The sequence below is a fragment of the Dendrobates tinctorius genome, unplaced genomic scaffold, assembly GCF_039654945.1.
Source record: "Dendrobates tinctorius isolate UK_male_01 unplaced genomic scaffold, ASM3965494v1 ptg000188l, whole genome shotgun sequence".
NCBI classification, from domain to species: domain Eukaryota; kingdom Metazoa; phylum Chordata; class Amphibia; order Anura; family Dendrobatidae; genus Dendrobates; species Dendrobates tinctorius.
In genome coordinates, this window is record NW_027361855.1 from 7,950,641 (window position 1) to 7,971,264 (window position 20,624).

Below are 20,624 nucleotides of genomic sequence, written 5' to 3' on the forward strand. Positions count from 1 at the left end.
GGGCTGTTGAGAGGAGTAAAAAAACATCAAAAATTTCAATCCTGCATGATTCTACCAAGAAATGTGATTCTTCATTCAAAACGCTGATTTTTGCTATTGGGCTCGATTGAATAATGAATGTTTTGAATTTTCTCCAAAAGTAAAGTAGTTGCAAACTCATCCTTTTAGAGTCTTGTTTGGGCTCATGAGAGGAGTAGAAAAACATCAAAAATTTCAGTCCTTCACGATTCTACCAAGAAATGTGAGTGTTCATTCAAACCGCTGGTTTTTGATATTTTGTGCCCTATTGAATAATGAATGTTTTGAATTTTCTCCAAAAGTAAAGTAGTTGCAAGCTCATCCTTTTAGAAACTTGTTTGGGCTGTTGAGTGGAGTAAAGAAAGATCAAAAATTTCAATCCTGCATGATTCTACCAAGAAATGTGATTGTTCATTCAAAACACTGCTTTCTGCTTTTGGGCTCTATTGAATAATGAATTTTTTGAATTTTCTCCAAAAGTAAAGTAGTTGCAAATGCATCCTTTTAGAGTCTTGTTTGGGCTCATGAGAGGAGTAGAAAAACATCAAAAATTTCAGTCCTGCACGATTCTATCAAGAAATGTGAGTGTTCATTCAAACCGCTGGTTTTTGATATTTTTGGCCCTATTGAATAATGAATGTTTTGAATTTTCTCCAAAAGTAAAGTAGTTGCAAGCTCATCCTTTTAGAAACTTGTTTGGGCTGTTGAGTGGAGTAAAGAAAGATCAAAAATTTCAATCCTGCATGATTCTACCAAGAAATGTGATTCTTCATTCAAAACGCTGATTTTTGCTATTGGGCTCTATTGAATAATGAATGTTTTGAATTTTCTCCAAAAGTAAAGTAGTTGCAAACTCATCCTTTTAGAGTCTTGTTTGGGCTCATGAGAGGAGTAGAAAAACATCAAAAATTTCAGTCCTGCACGATTCTACCAAGAAATGTGAGTGTTCATTCAAACCGCTGGTTTTTGATATTTTGGGCCCTATTGAATAATGAATGTTTTGAATTTTCTCCAAAAGTAAAGTAGTTGCAAACTCATCCTTTTAGAAACTTGTTTGGGCTGTTGAGTGGAGTAAAGAAAGATCAAAAATTTCAATCCTGCATGATTCTACCAAGAAATGTGATTGTTCATTCAAAACACTGCTTTTTGCTTTTGGGCTCTATTGAATAATGAATGTTTTGAATTTTCTCCAAAAGTAAAGTAGTTGCAAACTCATCCTTTTAGAGTCTTGTTTGGGCTCATGAGAGGAGTAGAAAAACATCAAAAATTTCAGTCCTGCACGATTCTACCAAGAAATGTGAGTGTTCATTCAAACCGCTGGTTTTTGATATTTTGGGCCCTATTGAATAATGAATGTTTTGAATTTTCTCCAAAAGTAAAGTAGTTGCAAACTCATCCTTTTAGAAACTTGTTTGGGCTGTTGAGTGGAGTAAAGAAATATCAAAAATTTCAATCCTGCATGATTCTACCAAGAAATGTGATTGTTCATTCAAAACACTGCTTTTTGCTTTTGGGCTCTATTGAATAATGAATGTTTTGAATTTTCTCCAAAAGTAAAGTAGTTGCAAACTCATCCTTTTAGAAACTTGTTTGGGCTGTTGAGTGGAGTAAAGAAAGATCAAAAATTTCAATCCTGCATGATTCTACCAAGAAATGTGATTGTTCATTCAAAACACTGCTTTTTGCTTTTGTGCTCTATTGAATAATGAATGTTTTGAATTTTCTCCAAAAGTAAAGTAGTTGCAAACTCATCCTTTTAGAGTCTTGTTTGGGCTCATGAGAGGAGTAGAAAAACATCAAAAATTTCAGTCCTGTGCGATTCTACCAAGAAATGTGAGTGTTCATTCAAACCGCTGGTTTTTGATATTTTGCGCCCTATTGAATAAGGAATGTTTTGACTTTTCTCCAAAAGTAAAGTAGTTGCAAACTCATCCTTTTAGAAACTTGTTTGGGCTCTTGAGAGGAGTAAAAAACCATCAAAAATTTCAATCCTGCATGATTCTACCAAGAAATGTGATTCTTCATTCAAAACGCTGGTTTTTGCTATTGGGCTCTATTGAGTAATGAATGTTTTGAATTTTCTCCAAAAGTAAAGTAGATGCAAACTCATACTTTTAGAAACTTGTTTGGGCTGTTGAGTGGAGTAAAAAAAGATCAAAAAATTCAATCCTGCATGATTCTACCAAGAAATGTGAGTGTTCATTCAAACCACTGGTTGTTGATATTTTGGGCCCTATTGAATAATGAATGTTTTGAATTTTCTCCAAAAGTAAAGTAGTTGCAAACTCATCCTTTTAGAATCTTGCTTGGGCTGTTGAGAGGTGTAAAAAAACCATCAAAAATTTCAATCCTGCATGATTCTACCAAGAAATGTGATTCTTCATTCAAAAAGCTGATTTTTGCTAATGGGCTCTATTGAATAATGAATGATTTGAATTTTCTCCAAAAGTAAAGTAGTTGCAAACTCATCCTTTTAGAGTCTTGTTTGGGCTCATGAGAGGAGTAGAAAAACATCAAAAATTTCAGTCCTGCACGATTCTAAAAAGAAGTGTGAGTGTTCATTCAAACCGCTGGTTTTTGATATTTTGGGCCCTATTGAATAATGAATGTTTTGAATTTTCTCTAAAAGTAAAGTAGTTGCAAACTCATCCTTTTAGAAACTTGTTTGGGCTGTTGAGTGGAGTAAAAAAAGATCAAAAATTTCAATCCTGCATGATTCTACCAAGAAATGTAATTGTTCATTCAAAACACTGCTTTTTGCTTTTTGGCTCTATTGAATAATGAATTTTTTGAATTTTCTCCAAAAGTAAAGTAGTTGCAAACGCATCCTTTTAGAGTCTTGTTTGGGCTCATGAGAGGAGTAGAAAAACATCAAAAATTTCAGTCCTGCACGATTCTATCAAGAAATGTGAGTGTTCATTCAAACCGCTGGTTTTTGATATTTTTGGCCCTATTGAATAATGAATGTTTTGAATTTTCTCCAAAAGTAAAGTAGTTGCAAACTCATCCTTTTAGAAACTTGTTTGGGCTGTTGAGCGGAGTAAAAAACCATCAAAAATTTCAATCCTGCATGATTCTGTCAAGAAATGTGATTCTTCATTCAAAACCTGATTTTTGCTATTCTGCTCTATTGAATAATGAATGTTTTGAATTTTCTCCAAAAGTAAAGTAGATGCAAACTCATCCTTTTAGAGTCTTGTTTGGGCTCATGAGAGGAGTAGAAAAACATCAAAAATTTCAGTCCTGCGCGATTCTACCAAGAAATGTGAGTGTTCTTTCAAACCGCTGGTTTTTGATATTTTGGGCCCTATTGAATAAGGAATGTTTTGAATTTTCTCCAAAAGTAAAGTAGTTGCAAACTCATGCTTTTAGAAACTTGTTTGGGCTGTTGAGCGGAGTAAAAAACCATCAAAAATTTCAATCCTGCATGATTCTGTCAAGAAATGTGATTCTTCATTCAAAACCTGATTTTTGCTATTCTGCTCTATTGAATAATGAATGTTTTGAATTTTCTCCAAAAGTAAAGTAGATGCAAACTCATCCTTTTAGAGTCTTGTTTGGGCTCATGAGAGGAGTAGAAAAACATCAAAAATTTCAGTCCTGCGCGATTCTACCAAGAAATGTGAGTGTTCTTTCAAACCGCTGGTTTTTGATATTTTGGGCCCTATTGAATAAGGAATGTTTTGAATTTTCTCCAAAAGTAAAGTAGTTGCAAACTCATGCTTTTAGAAACTTGTTTGGGCTGTTGAGAGGAGTAAAAAAACATCAAAAATTTCAATCCTGCATGATTCTACCAAGAAATGTGATTCTTCATTCAAAACGCTGTTTTTTTCTATTGGGCTCTATTGAGTAATCAATGTTTTGAATTTTCTCCAAAAGTAAAGTAGTTGCAAACTCATCCTTTTAAGATCAAAAATTTCAATCCTGCATGATTCTACCAAGAAATGTGAGTGTTCATTCAAACCGCTGGTTGTTGATATTTTGTGCTCTATTGAATAATGAATGTTTTGAATTTTCTCCAAAAGTAAAGTAGTTGCAAAGTCATCCTTTTAGAAACTTGTTTGGGCTGTTGAGAGGAGTAAAAAAACATCAAAAATTTCAATCCTGCATGATTCTACCAAGAAATGTGATTCTTCATTCAAAACCTGATTTTTGCTATTGGGCTCTATTGAATAATGAATGTTTTGAATTTTCTCCAAAAGTAAAGTAGTTGCAAACTCATCCTTTTAGAGTCTTGTTTGGGCTCATGAGAGGAGTAGAAAAACATCAAAAATTTCAGTCCTGCACGATTCTACCAAGAAATGTGAGAGTTCATTCAAACCGCTGGTTTTTGATATTTTGGGCCCTATTGAATAATGAATGTTTTGAATTTTCTCCAAAAGTAAAGTATTTGCAAACTCATCCTTTTAGAAACTTGTTTGGGCTGTTGAGAGGAGTAAAAAAAGATCAAAAATTTCAATCCTGCATGATTCTACCAAGAAATGTGAGTGTTCATTCAAACCGCTGGTTGTTGATATTTTGGGCCCTATTGAATAATGAATGTTTTGAATTTTCTCCAAAAGTAAAGTAGTTGCAAACTCATCCTTTTAGATTCTTGCTTGGGCTGTTGAGAGGAGTAAAAAACCATCAAAAATTTCAATCCTGCATGATTCTACCAAGAAATGTGATTCTTCATTCAAAACGCTGATTTTTGCTATTGGGCTCTATTGAATAATGAATGTTTTGAATTTTCTCCAAAAGTAAAGTAGTTGCAAACTCATCCTTTTAGAGTCTTGTTTGGGCTCATGAGAGGAGTAGAAAAACATCAAAAATTTCAGTACTGCACGATTCTACCAAGAAATGTGAGTGTTCATTCAAACCGCTGGTTTTTGATATTTTGGGCCCTATTGAATAATGAATGTTTTGAATTTTCTCCAAAAGTAAAGTAGTTGCAAACTCATCCTTTTAGAAACTTGTTTGGGCTGTTGAGTGGAGTAAAGAAAGATCAAAAATTTCAATCCTGCATGATTCTACCAAGAAATGTGAGTGTTCATTCAAAACACTGCTTTTTGCTTTTGGGCTCTATTGAATAATGAATGTTTTGAATTTTCTCCAAAAGTAAAGTAGTTGCAAACTCATCCTTTTAGAGTCTTGTTTGGGCTCATGAGAGGAGTAGAAAAACATCAAAAATTTCAGTCCTGCACGATTCTACCAAGAAATGTGAGTGTTCATTCAAACCGCTGGTTTTTGATATTTTGGGCCCTATTGAATAATGAATGTTTTGAATTTTCTCCAAAAGTAAAGTAGTTGCAAACTCATCCTTTTAGAAACTTGTTTGGGCTGTTGAGTGGAGTAAAGAAAGATCAAAAATTTCAATCCTGCATGATTCTACCAAGAAATGTGATTGTTCATTCAAAACACTGCTTTTTGCTTTTGGGCTCTATTGAATAATGAATGTTTTGAATTTTCTCCAAAAGTAAAGTAGTTGCAAACTCATCCTTTTAGAGTCTTGTTTGGGCTCATGAGAGGAGTAGAAAAACATCAAAAATTTCAGTCCTGTGCGATTCTACCAAGAAATGTGAGTGTCCATTCAAACCGCTGGTTTTTGATATTTTGCGCCCTATTGAATAAGGAATGTTTTGACTTTTCTCCAAAAGTAAAGTAGTTGCAAACTCATCCTTTTAGAAACTTGTTTGGGCTCTTGAGAGGAGTAAAAAACCATCAAAAATTTCAATCCTGCATGATTCTACCAAGAAATGTGATTCTTCATTCAAAACGCTGGTTTTTGCTATTGGGCTCTATTGAGTAATGAATGTTTTGAATTTTCTCCAAAAGTAAAGTAGATGCAAACTCATACTTTTAGAAACTTGTTTGGGCTGTTGAGTGGAGTAAAAAAAGATCAAAAAATTCAATCCTGCATGATTCTACCAAGAAATGTGAGTGTTCATTCAAACCACTGGTTGTTGATATTTTGGGCCCTATTGAATAATGAATGTTTTGAATTTTCTCCGAAAGTAAAGTAGTTGCAAACTCATCCTTTTAGAATCTTGCTTGGGCTGTTGAGAGGTGTAAAAAAACCATCAAAAATTTCAATCCTGCATGATTCTACCAAGAAATGTGATTCTTCATTCAAAAAGCTGATTTTTGCTATTGGGCTCTATTGAATAATGAATGATTTGAATTTTCTCCAAAAGTAAAGTAGTTGCAAACTCATCCTTTTAGAGTCTTGTTTGGGCTCATGAGAGGAGTAGAAAAACATCAAAAATTTCAATCCTGCATGATTCTATCAAGAAATGTGAGTGTTCATTCAAACTGCTGGTTTTTGATATTTTTGGCCCTATTGAATAATGAATGTTTTGAATTTTCTCCAAAAGTAAAGTAGTTGCAAACTCATCCTTTTAGAAACTTGTTTGGGCTGTTGAGCGGAGTAAAAAACCATCAAAAATTTCAATCCTGCATGATTCTGTCAAGAAATGTGATTCTTCATTCAAAACCTGATTTTTGCTATTCTGCTCTATTGAATAATGAATGTTTTGAATTTTCTCCAAAAGTAAAGTAGATGCAAACTCATCCTTTTAGAGTCTTGTTTGGGCTCATGAGAGGAGTAGAAAAACATCAAAAATTTCAGTCCTGCGCGATTCTACCAAGAAATGTGAGTGTTCTTTCAAACCGCTGGTTTTTGATATTTTGGGCCCTATTGAATAAGGAATGTTTAGAATTTTCTCCAAAAGTAAAGTAGTTGCAAACTCATGCTTTTAGAAACTTGTTTGGGCTGTTGAGAGGAGTAAAAAACCATCAAAAATTTCAATCCTGCATGATTCTACCAAGAAATGTGATTCTTCATTCAAAACGCTGGTTTTTTCTATTGGGCTCTATTGAGTAATCAATGTTTTGAATTTTCTCCAAAAGTAAAGTAGTTGCAAACTCATCCTTTTAGAAACTTGTTTGGGCTGTTGAGTGGAGTAAAAAAAGATCAAAAATTTCAATCCTGCATGATTCTACCAAGAAATGTGAGTGTTCATTCAAACCGCTGGTTGTTGATATTTTGTGCTCTATTGAATAATGAATGTTTTGAATTTTCTCCAAAAGTAAAGTAGTTGCAAAGTCATCCTTTTAGAAACTTGTTTGGGCTGTTGAGAGGAGTAAAAAAACATCAAAAATTTCAATCCTGCATGATTCTACCAAGAAATGTGATTCTTCATTCAAAACCTGATTTTTGCTATTGGGCTCTATTGAATAATGAATGTTTTGAATTTTCTCCAAAAGTAAAGTAGTTGCAAACTCATCCTTTTAGAGTCTTGTTTGGGCTCATGAGAGGAGTAGAAAAACATCAAAAATTTCAGTCCTGCACGATTCTACCAAGAAATGTGAGAGTTCATTCAAACCGCTGGTTTTTGATATTTTGGGCCCTATTGAATAATGAATGTTTTGAATTTTCTCCAAAAGTAAAGTATTTGCAAACTCATCCTTTTAGAAACTTGTTTGGGCTGTTGAGAGGAGTAAAAAAAGATCAAAAATTTCAATCCTGCATGATTCTACCAAGAAATGTGAGTGTTCATTCAAACCGCTGGTTGTTGATATTTTGGGCCCTATTGAATAATGAATGTTTTGAATTTTCTCCAAAAGTAAAGTAGTTGCAAACTCATCCTTTTAGATTCTTGCTTGGGCTGTTGAGAGGAGTAAAAAACCATCAAAAATTTCAATCCTGCATGATTCTACCAAGAAATGTGATTCTTCATTCAAAACGCTGATTTTTGCTATTGGGCTCTATTGAATAATGAATGTTTTGAATTTTCTCCAAAAGTAAAGTAGTTGCAAACTCATCCTTTTAGAGTCTTGTTTGGGCTCATGAGAGGAGTAGAAAAACATCAAAAATTTCAGTCCTGCACAATTCTACCAAGAAATGTGAGTGTTCATTCAAACCGCTGGTTTTTGATATTTTGGGCCCTATTGAATAATGAATGTTTTGAATTTTCTCCAAAAGTAAAGTAGTTGCAAACTCATCCTTTTAGAAACTTGCTTGGGCTGTTGAGTGGAGTAAAGAAAGATCAAAAATTTCAATCCTGCATGATTCTACCAAGAAATGTGATTGATCATTCAAAACACTGCTTTTTGCTTTTGGGCTCTATTGAATAATGAATGTTTTGAATTTTCTCCAAAAGTAAAGTAGTTGCAAACTCATCCTTTTAGAGTCTTGTTTGGGCTCATGAGAGGAGTAGAAAAACATCAAAAATTTCAGTCCTGTGCGATTCTACCAAGAAATGTGAGTGTTCATTCAAACCGCTGGTTTTTGATATTTTGCGCCCTATTGAATAAGGAATGTTTTGAATTTTCTCCAAAAGTAAAGTGGTTGCAAACTCATCCTTTTAGAAACTTGTTTGTGCTGTTGAGAGGAGTAAAAAACCATCAAAAATTTCAATCCTGCATGATTCTACCAAGAAATGTGATTCTTCATTCAAAACGCTGGTTTTTGCTATTGGGCTCTATTGAGTAATGAATGTTTTGAATTTTCTCCAAAAGTAAAGTAGATGCAAACTCATACTTTTAGAAACTTGTTTGGGCTGTTGAGTGGAGTAAAAAAAGATCAAAAAATTCAATCCTGCATGATTCTACCAAGAAATGTGAGTGTTCATTCAAACCACTGGTTGTTGATATTTTGGGCCCTATTGAATAATGAATGTTTTGAATTTTCTCCAAAAGTAAAGTAGTTGCAAACTCATCCTTTTAGAAACTTGTTTGGGCTGTTGAGAGGAGTAAAAAAACATCAAAAATTTCAATCCTGCATGATTCTACCAAGAAATGTGATTCTTCATTCAAAACCTGATTTTTGCTATTGGGCTCTATTGAATAATGAATGTTTTGAATTTTCTCCAAAAGTAAAGTAGTTGCAAACTCATCCTTTTAGAGTCTTGTTTGGGCTCATGAGAGGAGTAGAAAAACATCAAAAATTTCAGTCCTGCACGATTCTACCAAGAAATGTGAGAGTTCATTCAAACCGCTGGTTTTTGATATTTTGGGCCCTATTGAATAATGAATGTTTTGAATTTTCTCCAAAAGTAAAGTATTTGCAAACTCATCCTTTTAGAAACTTGTTTGGGCTGTTGAGAGGAGTAAAAAAAGATCAAAAATTTCAATCCTGCATGATTCTACCAAGAAATGTGCGTGTTCATTCAAACTGCTGGTTGTTGATATTTTGGGCCCTATTGAATAATGAATGTTTTGAATTTTCTCCAAAAGTAAAGTATTTGCAAACTCATCCTTTTAGAAACTTGTTTGGGCTGTTGAGAGGAGTAAAAAAAGATCAAAAATTTCAATCCTGCATGATTCTACCAAGAAATGTGAGTGTTCATTCAAACTGCTGGTTTTGATATTTTGGGCCCTATTGAATAATGAATGTTTTGAATTTTCTCCAAAAGTAAAGTAGTTGCAAACTCATCCTTTTAGAAACTTGCTTGGGCTGTTGAGTGGAGTAAAGAAAGATCAAAAATTTCAATCCTGCATGATTCTACCAAGAAATGTGATTCTTCATTCAAAACGCTGATTTTTGCTATTGGGCTCTATTGAATAATGAATGTTTTGAATTTTCTCCAAAAGTAAAGTAGTTGCAAACTCATCCTTTTAGAGTCTTGTTTGGGCTCATGAGAGGAGTAGAAAAACATCAAAAATTTCAGTCCTGCACGATTCTACCAAGAAATGTGAGTGTTCATTCAAACCGCTGGTTTTGATATTTTGGGCCCTATTGAATAATGAATGTTTTGAATTTTCTCCAAAAGTAAAGTAGTTGCAAACTCATCCTTTTAGAAACTTGCTTGGGCTGTTGAGTGGAGTAAAGAAAGATCAAAAATTTCAATCCTGCATGATTCTACCAAGAAATGTGATTGTTCATTCAAAACACTGGTTTTTGCTTTTGGGCTCTATTGAATAATGAATGTTTTGAATTTTTTCCAAAAGTAAAGTAGTTGCAAACTCATCCTTTTAGAGTCTTGTTTGGGCTCATGAGAGGAGTAGAAAAACATCAAAAATTTCAGTCCTGTGCGATTCTACCAAGAAATGTGAGTGTTCATTCAAACCGCTGGTTTTTGATATTTTGCGCCCTATTGAATAAGGAATGTTTTGAATTTTCTCCAAAAGTAAAGTAGTTGCAAACTCATCCTTTTAGAAACTTGTTTGGGCTGTTGAGAGGAGTAAAAAACCATCAAAAATTTCAATCCTGCATGATTCTACCAAGAAATGTGATTCTTCATTCAAAACGCTGGTTTTTGCTATTGGGCTCTATTGAGTAATGAATGTTTTGAATTTTCTCCAAAAGTAAAGTAGATGCAAACTCATACTTTTAGAAACTTGTTTGGGCTGTTGAGTGGAGTAAAAAAAGATCAAAAAATTCAATCCTGCATGATTCTACCAAGAAATGTGAGTGTTCATTCAAACCACTGGTTGTTGATATTTTGGGCCCTATTGAATAATGAATGTTTTGAATTTTCTCCAAAAGTAAAGTAGTTGCAAACTCATCCTTTTAGAGTCTTGTTTGGGCTCATGAGAGGAGTAGAAAAACATCAAAAATTTCAGTCCTGCACGATTCTACCAAGAAATGTGAGTGTTCATTCAAACCGCTGGTTTTGATATTTTGGGCCCTATTGAATAATGAATGTTTTGAATTTTCTCCAAAAGTAAAGTAGTTGCAAACTCATCCTTTTAGAAACTTGCTTGGGCTGTTGAGTGGAGTAAAGAAAGATCAAAAATTTCAATCCTGCATGATTCTACCAAGAAATGTGATTGTTCATTCAAAACACTGCTTTTTGCTTTTGGGCTCTATTGAATAATGAATGTTTTGAATTTTTTCCAAAAGTAAAGTAGTTGCAAACTCATCCTTTTAGAGTCTTGTTTGGGCTCATGAGAGGAGTAGAAAAACATCAAAAATTTCAGTCCTGTGCGATTCTACCAAGAAATGTGAGTGTTCATTCAAACCGCTGGTTTTTGATATTTTGCACCCTATTGAATAAGGAATGTTTTGAATTTTCTCCAAAAGTAAAGTAGTTGCAAACTCATCCTTTTAGAAACTTGTTTGGGCTGTTGAGAGGAGTAAAAAACCATCAAAAATTTCAATCCTGCATGATTCTACCAAGAAATGTGATTCTTCATTCAAAACGCTGGTTTTTGCTATTGGGCTCTTTTGAGTAATGAATGTTTTGAATTTTCTCCAAAAGTAAAGTAGATGCAAACTCATACTTTTAGAAACTTGTTTGGGCTGTTGAGTGGAGTAAAAAAAGATCAAAAAATTCAATCCTGCATGATTCTACCAAGAAATGTGAGTGTTCATTCAAACCACTGGTTGTTGATATTTTGGGCCCTATTGAATAATGAATGTTTTGAATTTTCTCCAAAAGTAAAGTAGTTGCAAACTCATCCTTTTAGAATCTTGCTTGGGCTGTTGAGAGGAGTAAAAAAACATCAAAAATTTCAATCCTGCATGATTCTACCAAGAAATGTGATTCTTCATTCAAAAAGCTGATTTTTGCTATTCGGCTCTATTGAATAATGAATGTTTTGAATTTTCTCCAAAAGTAAAGTAGATGCAAACTCATACTTTTAGAAACTTGTTTGGGCTGTTGAGTGGAGTAAAAAAAGATCAAAAAATTCAATCCTGTATGATTCTACCAATAAATGTGAGTGTTCATTCAAACCACTGGTTGTTGATATTTTGGGCCCTATTGAATAATGAATGTTTTGAATTTTCTCCAAAAGTAAAGTAGTTGCAAACTCATCCTTTTAGAATCTTGCTTGGGCTGTTGAGAGGAGTAAAAAAACCATCAAAAATTTCAATCCTGCATGATTCTACCAAGAAATGTGATTCTTCATTCAAAAAGCTGATTTTTGCTATTGGGCTCTATTGAATAATGAATGATTTGAATTTTCTCCAAAAGTAAAGTAGTTGCAAACTCATCCTTTTAGAGTCTTGTTTGGGCTCATGAGAGGAGTAGAAAAACATCAAAAATTTCAGTCCTGCACGATTCTATCAAGAAATGTGAGTGTTCATTCAAACCGCTGGTTTTTGATATTTTTGGCCCTATTGAATAATGAATGTTTTGAATTTTCTCCAAAAGTAAAGTAGTTGCAAACTCATCCTTTTAGAAACTTGTTTGGGCTGTTGAGAGGAGTAAAAAACCATCAAAAATTTCAATCCTGCATGATTCTACCAAGAAATGTGATTCTTCATTCAAAACGCTGGTTTTTGCTATTGGGCTCTATTGAGTAATGAATGTTTTGAATTTTCTCCAAAAGTAAAGTAGATGCAAACTCATACTTTTAGAAACTTGTTTGGGCTGTTGAGTGGAGTAAAAAAAGATCAAAAAATTCAATCCTGCATGATTCTACCAAGAAATGTGAGTGTTCATTCAAACCACTGGTTGTTGATATTTTGGGCCCTATTGAATAATGAATGTTTTGAATTTTCTCCAAAAGTAAAGTAGTTGCAAGCTCATCCTTTTAGAAACTTGTTTGGGCTGTTGAGTGGAGTAAAGAAAGATCAAAAATTTCAATCCTGCATGATTCTACCAAGAAATGTGATTGTTCATTCAAAACACTGCTTTCTGCTTTTGGGCTCTATTGAATAATGAATTTTTTGAATTTTCTCCAAAAGTAAAGTAGTTGCAAATGCATCCTTTTAGAGTCTTGTTTGGGCTCATGAGAGGAGTAGAAAAACATCAAAAATTTCAGTCCTGCACGATTCTATCAAGAAATGTGAGTGTTCATTCAATCCGCTGGTTTTTGATATTTTTGGCCCTATTGAATAATGAATGTTTTGAATTTTCTCCAAAAGTAAAGTAGTTGCAAGCTCATCCTTTTAGAAACTTGTTTGGGCTGTTGAGTGGAGTAAAGAAAGATCAAAAATTTCAATCCTGCATGATTCTACCAAGAAATGTGATTCTTCATTCAAAACGCTGATTTTTGCTATTGGGCTCTATTGAATAATGAATGTTTTGAATTTTCTCCAAAAGTAAAGTAGTTGCAAACTCATCCTTTTAGAGTCTTGTTTGGGCTCATGAGAGGAGTAGAAAAACATCAAAAATTTCAGTCCTGCACGATTCTACCAAGAAATGTGAGTGTTCATTCAAACCGCTGGTTTTTGATATTTTGGGCCCTATTGAATAATGAATGTTTTGAATTTTCTCCAAAAGTAAAGTAGTTGCAAACTCATACTTTTAGAAACTTGTTTGGGCTGTTGAGTGGAGTAAAGAAAGATCAAAAATTTCAATCCTGCATGATTCTACCAAGAAATGTGATTGTTCATTCAAAACACTGCTTTTTGCTTTTGGGCTCTATTGAATAATGAATGTTTTGAATTTTCTCCAAAAGTAAAGTAGTTGCAAACTCATCCTTTTAGAGTCTTGTTTGGGCTCATGAGAGGAGTAGAAAAACATCAAAAATTTCAGTCCTGCACGATTCTACCAAGAAATGTGATTCTTCATTCAAAACGCTGGTTTTTGCTATTGGGCTCTATTGAGTAATCAATATTTTGAATTTTCTCCAAAAGTTAAGTAGTTGCAAACTCATCCTTTTAGAAACTTGTTTGGGCTGTTGAGTGGAGTAAAAAAAGATCCAAAATTTCAATCCTGCATTATTCTACCAAGAAATGTGAGTGTTCATTCAAACCGCTGGTTGTTGATATTTTGTGCTCTATTGAATAATGAATGTTTTGAATTTTCTCCAAAAGTAAAGTAGTTGCAAAGTCATCCTTTTAGAAACTTGTTTGGGCTGTTGAGAGGAGTAAAAAAACATCAAAAATTTCAATCCTGCATGATTCTACCAAGAAATGTGATTCTTCATTCAAAACCTGATTTTTGCTATTGGGCTCTATTGAATAATGAATGTTTTGAATTTTCTCCAAAAGTAAAGTAGTTGCAAACTCATCCTTTTAGAGTCTTGTTTGGGCTCATGAGAGGAGTAGAAAAACATCAAAAATTTCAGTCCTGCACGATTCTACCAAGAAATGTGAGAGTTCATTCAAACCGCTGGTTTTTGATATTTTGGGCCCTATTGAATAATGAATGTTTTGAATTTTCTCCAAAAGTAAAGTATTTGCAAACTCATCCTTTTAGAAACTTGTTTGGGCTGTTGAGAGGAGTAAAAAAAGATCAAAAATTTCAATCCTGCATGATTCTACCAAGAAATGTGCGTGTTCATTCAAACTGCTGGTTGTTGATATTTTGGGCCCTATTGAATAATGAATGTTTTGAATTTTCTCCAAAAGTAAAGTATTTGCAAACTCATCCTTTTAGAAACTTGTTTGGGCTGTTGAGAGGAGTAAAAAAAGATCAAAAATTTCAATCCTGCATGATTCTACCAAGAAATGTGAGTGTTCATTCAAACTGCTGGTTTTGATATTTTGGGCCCTATTGAATAATGAATGTTTTGAATTTTCTCCAAAAGTAAAGTAGTTGCAAACTCATCCTTTTAGAAACTTGCTTGGGCTGTTGAGTGGAGTAAAGAAAGATCAAAAATTTCAATCCTGCATGATTCTACCAAGAAATGTGATTCTTCATTCAAAACGCTGATTTTTGCTATTGGGCTCTATTGAATAATGAATGTTTTGAATTTTCTCCAAAAGTAAAGTAGTTGCAAACTCATCCTTTTAGAGTCTTGTTTGGGCTCATGAGAGGAGTAGAAAAACATCAAAAATTTCAGTCCTGCACGATTCTACCAAGAAATGTGAGTGTTCATTCAAACCGCTGGTTTTGATATTTTGGGCCCTATTGAATAATGAATGTTTTGAATTTTCTCCAAAAGTAAAGTAGTTGCAAACTCATCCTTTTAGAAACTTGCTTGGGCTGTTGAGTGGAGTAAAGAAAGATCAAAAATTTCAATCCTGCATGATTCTACCAAGAAATGTGATTGTTCATTCAAAACACTGGTTTTTGCTTTTGGGCTCTATTGAATAATGAATGTTTTGAATTTTTTCCAAAAGTAAAGTAGTTGCAAACTCATCCTTTTAGAGTCTTGTTTGGGCTCATGAGAGGAGTAGAAAAACATCAAAAATTTCAGTCCTGTGCGATTCTACCAAGAAATGTGAGTGTTCATTCAAACCGCTGGTTTTTGATATTTTGCGCCCTATTGAATAAGGAATGTTTTGAATTTTCTCCAAAAGTAAAGTAGTTGCAAACTCATCCTTTTAGAAACTTGTTTGGGCTGTTGAGAGGAGTAAAAAACCATCAAAAATTTCAATCCTGCATGATTCTACCAAGAAATGTGATTCTTCATTCAAAACGCTGGTTTTTGCTATTGGGCTCTATTGAGTAATGAATGTTTTGAATTTTCTCCAAAAGTAAAGTAGATGCAAACTCATACTTTTAGAAACTTGTTTGGGCTGTTGAGTGGAGTAAAAAAAGATCAAAAAATTCAATCCTGCATGATTCTACCAAGAAATGTGAGTGTTCATTCAAACCACTGGTTGTTGATATTTTGGGCCCTATTGAATAATGAATGTTTTGAATTTTCTCCAAAAGTAAAGTAGTTGCAAACTCATCCTTTTAGAGTCTTGTTTGGGCTCATGAGAGGAGTAGAAAAACATCAAAAATTTCAGTCCTGCACGATTCTACCAAGAAATGTGAGTGTTCATTCAAACCGCTGGTTTTGATATTTTGGGCCCTATTGAATAATGAATGTTTTGAATTTTCTCCAAAAGTAAAGTAGTTGCAAACTCATCCTTTTAGAAACTTGCTTGGGCTGTTGAGTGGAGTAAAGAAAGATCAAAAATTTCAATCCTGCATGATTCTACCAAGAAATGTGATTGTTCATTCAAAACACTGGTTTTTGCTTTTGGGCTCTATTGAATAATGAATGTTTTGAATTTTTTCCAAAAGTAAAGTAGTTGCAAACTCATCCTTTTAGAGTCTTGTTTGGGCTCATGAGAGGAGTAGAAAAACATCAAAAATTTCAGTCCTGTGCGATTCTACCAAGAAATGTGAGTGTTCATTCAAACCGCTGGTTTTTGATATTTTGCACCCTATTGAATAAGGAATGTTTTGAATTTTCTCCAAAAGTAAAGTAGTTGCAAACTCATCCTTTTAGAAACTTGTTTGGGCTGTTGAGAGGAGTAAAAAACCATCAAAAATTTCAATCCTGCATGATTCTACCAAGAAATGTGATTCTTCATTCAAAACGCTGGTTTTTGCTATTGGGCTCTTTTGAGTAATGAATGTTTTGAATTTTCTCCAAAAGTAAAGTAGATGCAAACTCATACTTTTAGAAACTTGTTTGGGCTGTTGAGTGGAGTAAAAAAAGATCAAAAAATTCAATCCTGCATGATTCTACCAAGAAATGTGAGTGTTCATTCAAACCACTGGTTGTTGATATTTTGGGCCCTATTGAATAATGAATGTTTTGAATTTTCTCCAAAAGTAAAGTAGTTGCAAACTCATCCTTTTAGAATCTTGCTTGGGCTGTTGAGAGGAGTAAAAAAACATCAAAAATTTCAATCCTGCATGATTCTACCAAGAAATGTGATTCTTCATTCAAAAAGCTGATTTTTGCTATTCGGCTCTATTGAATAATGAATGTTTTGAATTTTCTCCAAAAGTAAAGTAGATGCAAACTCATACTTTTAGAAACTTGTTTGGGCTGTTGAGTGGAGTAAAAAAAGATCAAAAAATTCAATCCTGTATGATTCTACCAATAAATGTGAGTGTTCATTCAAACCACTGGTTGTTGATATTTTGGGCCCTATTGAATAATGAATGTTTTGAATTTTCTCCAAAAGTAAAGTAGTTGCAAACTCATCCTTTTAGAATCTTGCTTGGGCTGTTGAGAGGAGTAAAAAAACCATCAAAAATTTCAATCCTGCATGATTCTACCAAGAAATGTGATTCTTCATTCAAAAAGCTGATTTTTGCTATTGGGCTCTATTGAATAATGAATGATTTGAATTTTCTCCAAAAGTAAAGTAGTTGCAAACTCATCCTTTTAGAGTCTTGTTTGGGCTCATGAGAGGAGTAGAAAAACATCAAAAATTTCAGTCCTGCACGATTCTATCAAGAAATGTGAGTGTTCATTCAAACCGCTGGTTTTTGATATTTTTGGCCCTATTGAATAATGAATGTTTTGAATTTTCTCCAAAAGTAAAGTAGTTGCAAACTCATCCTTTTAGAAACTTGTTTGGGCTGTTGAGAGGAGTAAAAAACCATCAAAAATTTCAATCCTGCATGATTCTACCAAGAAATGTGATTCTTCATTCAAAACGCTGGTTTTTGCTATTGGGCTCTATTGAGTAATGAATGTTTTGAATTTTCTCCAAAAGTAAAGTAGATGCAAACTCATACTTTTAGAAACTTGTTTGGGCTGTTGAGTGGAGTAAAAAAAGATCAAAAAATTCAATCCTGCATGATTCTACCAAGAAATGTGAGTGTTCATTCAAACCACTGGTTGTTGATATTTTGGGCCCTATTGAATAATGAATGTTTTGAATTTTCTCCAAAAGTAAAGTAGTTGCAAGCTCATCCTTTTAGAAACTTGTTTGGGCTGTTGAGTGGAGTAAAGAAAGATCAAAAATTTCAATCCTGCATGATTCTACCAAGAAATGTGATTGTTCATTCAAAACACTGCTTTCTGCTTTTGGGCTCTATTGAATAATGAATTTTTTGAATTTTCTCCAAAAGTAAAGTAGTTGCAAATGCATCCTTTTAGAGTCTTGTTTGGGCTCATGAGAGGAGTAGAAAAACATCAAAAATTTCAGTCCTGCACGATTCTATCAAGAAATGTGAGTGTTCATTCAAACCGCTGGTTTTTGATATTTTTGGCCCTATTGAATAATGAATGTTTTGAATTTTCTCCAAAAGTAAAGTAGTTGCAAGCTCATCCTTTTAGAAACTTGTTTGGGCTGTTGAGTGGAGTAAAGAAAGATCAAAAATTTCAATCCTGCATGATTCTACCAAGAAATGTGATTCTTCATTCAAAACGCTGATTTTTGCTATTGGGCTCTATTGAATAATGAATGTTTTGAATTTTCTCCAAAAGTAAAGTAGTTGCAAACTCATCCTTTTAGAGTCTTGTTTGGGCTCATGAGAGGAGTAGAAAAACATCAAAAATTTCAGTCCTGCACGATTCTACCAAGAAATGTGAGTGTTCATTCAAACCGCTGGTTTTTGATATTTTGGGCCCTATTGAATAATGAATGTTTTGAATTTTCTCCAAAAGTAAAGTAGTTGCAAACTCATCCTTTTAGAAACTTGTTTGGGCTGTTGAGTGGAGTAAAGAAAGATCAAAAATTTCAATCCTGCATGATTCTACCAAGAAATGTGATTGTTCATTCAAAACACTGCTTTTTGCTTTTGGGCTCTATTGAATAATGAATGTTTTGAATTTTCTCCAAAAGTAAAGTAGTTGCAAACTCATCCTTTTAGAGTCTTGTTTGGGCTCATGAGAGGAGTAGAAAAACATCAAAAATTTCAGTCCTGCACGATTCTACCAAGAAATGTGAGTGTTCATTCAAACCGCTGGTTTTTGATATTTTGGGCCCTATTGAATAATGAATGTTTTGAATTTTCTCCAAAAGTAAAGTAGTTGCAAACTCATCCTTTTAGAAACTTGTTTGGGCTGTTGAGTGGAGTAAAGAAATATCAAAAATTTCAATCCTGCATGATTCTACCAAGAAATGTGATTGTTCATTCAAAACACTGCTTTTTGCTTTTGGGCTCTATTGAATAATGAATGTTTTGAATTTTCTCCAAAAGTAAAGTAGTTGCAAACTCATCCTTTTAGAAACTTGTTTGGGCTGTTGAGTGGAGTAAAGAAAGATCAAAAATTTCAATCCTGCATGATTCTACCAAGAAATGTGATTGTTCATTCAAAACACTGCTTTTTGCTTTTGTGCTCTATTGAATAATGAATGTTTTGAATTTTCTCCAAAAGTAAAGTAGTTGCAAACTCATCCTTTTAGAGTCTTGTTTGGGCTCATGAGAGGAGTAGAAAAACATCAAAAATTTCAGTCCTGTGCGATTCTACCAAGAAATGTGAGTGTTCATTCAAACCGCTGGTTTTTGATATTTTGCGCCCTATTGAATAAGGAATGTTTTGACTTTTCTCCAAAAGTAAAGTAGTTGCAAACTCATCCTTTTAGAAACTTGTTTGGGCTCTTGAGAGGAGTAAAAAACCATCAAAAATTTCAATCCTGCATGATTCTACCAAGAAATGTGATTCTTCATTCAAAACGCTGGTTTTTGCTATTGGGCTCTATTGAGTAATGAATGTTTTGAATTTTCTCCAAAAGTAAAGTAGATGCAAACTCATACTTTTAGAAACTTGTTTGGGCTGTTGAGTGGAGTAAAAAAAGATCAAAAAATTCAATCCTGCATGATTCTACCAAGAAATGTGAGTGTTCATTCAAACCACTGGTTGTTGATATTTTGGGCCCTATTGAATAATGAATGTTTTGAATTTTCTCCAAAAGTAAAGTAGTTGCAAACTCATCCTTTTAGAATCTTGCTTGGGCTGTTGAGAGGTGTAAAAAAACCATCAAAAATTTCAATCCTGCATGATTCTACCAAGAAATGTGATTCTTCATTCAAAAAGCTGATTTTTGCTATTGGGCTCTATTGAATAATGAATGATTTGAATTTTCTCCAAAAGTAAAGTAGTTGCAAACTCATCCTTTTAGAGTCTTGTTTGGGCTCATGAGAGGAGTAGAAAAACATCAAAAATTTCAGTCCTGCACGATTCTAAAAAGAAGTGTGAGTGTTCATTCAAACCGCTGGTTTTTGATATTTTGGGCCCTATTGAATAATGAATGTTTTGAATTTTCTCTAAAAGTAAAGTAGTTGCAAACTCATCCTTTTAGAAACTTGTTTGGGCTGTTGAGTGGAGTAAAAAAAGATCAAAAATTTCAATCCTGCATGATTCTACCAAGAAATGTAATTGTTCATTCAAAACACTGCTTTTTGCTTTTTGGCTCTATTGAATAATGAATTTTTTGAATTTTCTCCAAAAGTAAAGTAGTTGCAAACGCATCCTTTTAGAGTCTTGTTTGGGCTCATGAGAGGAGTAGAAAAACATCAAAAATTTCAGTCCTGCACGATTCTATCAAGAAATGTGAGTGTTCATTCAAACCGCTGGTTTTTGATATTTTTGGCCCTATTGAATAATGAATGTTTTGAATTTTCTCCAAAAGTAAAGTAGTTGCAAACTCATCCTTTTAGAAACTTGTTTGGGCTGTTGAGCGGAGTAAAAAACCATCAAAAATTTCAATCCTGCATGATTCTGTCAAGAAATGTGATTCTTCATTCAAAACCTGATTTTTGCTATTCTGCTCTATTGAATAATGAATGTTTTGAATTTTCTCCAAAAGTAAAGTAGATGCAAACTCATCCTTTTAGAGTCTTGTTTGGGCTCATGAGAGGAGTAGAAAAACATCAAAAATTTCAGTCCTGCGCGATTCTACCAAGAAATGTGAGTGTTCTTTCAAACCGCTGGTTTTTGATATTTTGGGCCCTATTGAATAAGGAATGTTTTGAATTTTCTCCAAAAGTAAAGTAGTTGCAAACTCATGCTTTTAGAAACTTGTTTGGGCTGTTGAGAGGAGTAAAAAAACATCAAAAATTTCAATCCTGCATGATTCTACCAAGAAATGTGATTCTTCATTC